At 45.3% G+C, this 2,500-nt stretch overlaps 1 pseudogene across 1 annotated transcript in view; it reads left to right on the top strand.

Annotated features, from left to right (window-relative positions):
- Positions 1-2,500, top strand: part of LOC308304809 (dachshund homolog 2-like) — a 68,017-nt pseudogene that overhangs the window by 45,713 nt on the left and 19,804 nt on the right. Inside the window, exons 5-6 of the transcript in view lie at positions 659-801; positions 1,791-1,932. The product of the transcript in view is annotated as a dachshund homolog 2-like (transcript). The remainder of the gene's footprint in view (positions 1-658; positions 802-1,790; positions 1,933-2,500) is intronic.

Raw genomic sequence — 2,500 nt, 5'->3', positions numbered from 1 at the left:
TAAGCTGGTTGTACACCACTGCGTTTTTTCGTTGCGTTTTCCGAAATCCGCAAAAGAAAACCTTTTTTTCAGGCCTAGGAGAGAGAGAGGAAGTAGGGACCACAAAAAAAATCGACCCTGGTCCAAAACAGGCAGCAGTGGCAAACGTGATTGACATAACGTGAGGGCGATTCTTTTATTTACGTGCCCCGAAATTTGCTCCGATATTCGGCCGAAATAAACACAGCAGTGTGCAAAGACATTTAAAGTATTTACTTGAGATGTGTACTGTTCCTGATTAACTCTGTCTCACCATTTATACGGGATCCTGTCGTACAACAAACTTAGAGCCCTGGACATTTTTTTACACATTTTTCTAATTCCAGGGGTGGGGGTCCCCAGTTCAAATATGATTATTTTCGGGGGGTCGCAGGCGGAAAAGGTTGAGAACCCTTGATTTAGATGTCCATGTTTACTGAAGAATGCATGGATATGTGCCATTCATCTGCATTTTTTGCCGTAGGACATACAAGGTTACATTGTATGTGTGAACGTGTCCATTTGTCAGTCGTTCTGTTCTTCTACTGTACGTGTCGATCTGTGTTTCTTTCTAAATCCTCAGTTTTTCTCTCTCCACCCCCCTGCCCCCATCTTCTCACCTGGTTCCATCATGGCCCAGGTCTCTCAGACCTTCCTTTTATGGTCATGCCCCACCCACTCCTCCCGGTGGGCTTGCCCCCTGCCAGCGTTGCCATGGCGATGAACCAGATGAGCCAGCTGAGCAGCTTTGCCAACATGGCCGCCGTGTCGTCACACGTCCAGGCTCAGTCTGGAGCAGCGTGATCAAGGTCTGAACCTAGTTAAAACAGTACATACACACACACACACACACACACGCACGCACACACACAAACACACGCACGCACGCACGCACGCACGCCACGCACGCACGCACGCACGCACGCACACACGCACGCACGCACGCACACACAGCGTGCGCACGCACGCACACACACACAACTGAATTATTTCGAATCTTTTGTTACTAGTTACTTTGTAGATTTAGATTATTACAAAACATACATTAACCAGAGAGCAGATCTCTCTCACACACACACACGCACTAGCACACAAATTGGTTGTTTTTTGGACCACACACATCAACATGGGGTGAGAGAAGAAAATTAAAGAATGACAGGTGATGCTGAATGGAAATAGAATGAAAATAACACGACAGGTTCACAAACAAGCGAAAAAGAGGTGCTTCTCTGTGGAAAAAACTAGAAATAGACAGTTAGATATTGCCATTTTAATGCAATTAAAGAGCATATTTGTGCATGTAGTCTATTGTGCTACATTATTTTGTTTTTATCTATCTTTGAAAAAGAATTGCGTTCGTTCTCCTCCTGCAACGCCTTCATTCTTCGCACGCGCGCGCGCGCGTGTGAGAGAGTATGTCTGACATGTGTCAATGAGACTCGAGTGGGGGCGTGGTCTGGGACAGAGGAACGGTGAGGCGAGGGGAACGGGGTCCGGCGCCGCCTAGTGGTCTCTGTGTGTACTTGTATTTCTATACAGTGAGGGCCAGATGTCCCCAAATGTAAAGTACAATTTGAGAAACAAACAATTATGATGAGAATTTTCCGGGTCCTTACAGGATAAATGTTTTTATATTCTGGATCCTGTAAATCCATTGTGCAGAAACATATCTTTGACATACTTTCCCTAGTCGAAATGAATGTTGAAAATATACGTTGGACCAATCATCTTTTTCCTTCTTTCAGAACTTTTTCTCTCATTTTGCTTCTAAGGAATCGATCGCCGATAGCCCCTCCCCGTGCCCCTCCCCCAGCGACGATGAACTCCGCCCCCAGCAAACAGCCAGCCAGTCCCCGTCCCGAGCATCGTCATCATCTTCATCATCAACGCCTCAAACACACACTCCTGATCTGAGTGAGTACGCTGCACGCACGCACGCACGCACGGACGCACGCACACACACACACACACACACACAGCACGCATTTAATATAGGATTTTTTTTTATTTATTTTTTTACATATTTTTTAAGCTTAAATCTTTGCTTCTGGGGGTCCCTGGCACAACATATTTTTTAGATGGTGGTCCTCAGCCAAATACATATCATTTTGGGGGGTCCTTGACATTAAAAGGTCTGAGAACCACTGTCCTACATACTAGAGACACGCGTTAACCAAAGAAAAGAGTTCTTAGTACCAGTAAGACGCCTAAGGGCGACAAGCGACCTCGAGGTTGCGTCATGTCTTGGCCATCTGGCCAGTGATGTACCGATGTTTCTGTCTGACATTGGCACATTTCACTCAGGTTTTTTCATCTCACTCACGTCACTTTGTCTGCTGACCTCACTCAGCAACAAAATAAAAAATAAATAAACAAAAATAAAAATAAAACAATTCACAGGAGCCAAGCAGTGATCACCCCATGATGTGAACTGCAATGTAGTTTCAAATGCACTTCATTGCAGACGCTTTTTGAGAGTAAA

Source organism: Nannobrachium achirus (assembly GCF_963921795.1).
Source record: "Nannobrachium achirus genome assembly, chromosome: 19".
NCBI classification, from domain to species: Eukaryota; Metazoa; Chordata; class Actinopteri; order Myctophiformes; family Myctophidae; genus Nannobrachium; species Nannobrachium achirus.
Note: the sequence above shows the minus strand (reverse complement) of the source record. Positions and strands in the feature narration are given on the sequence as shown.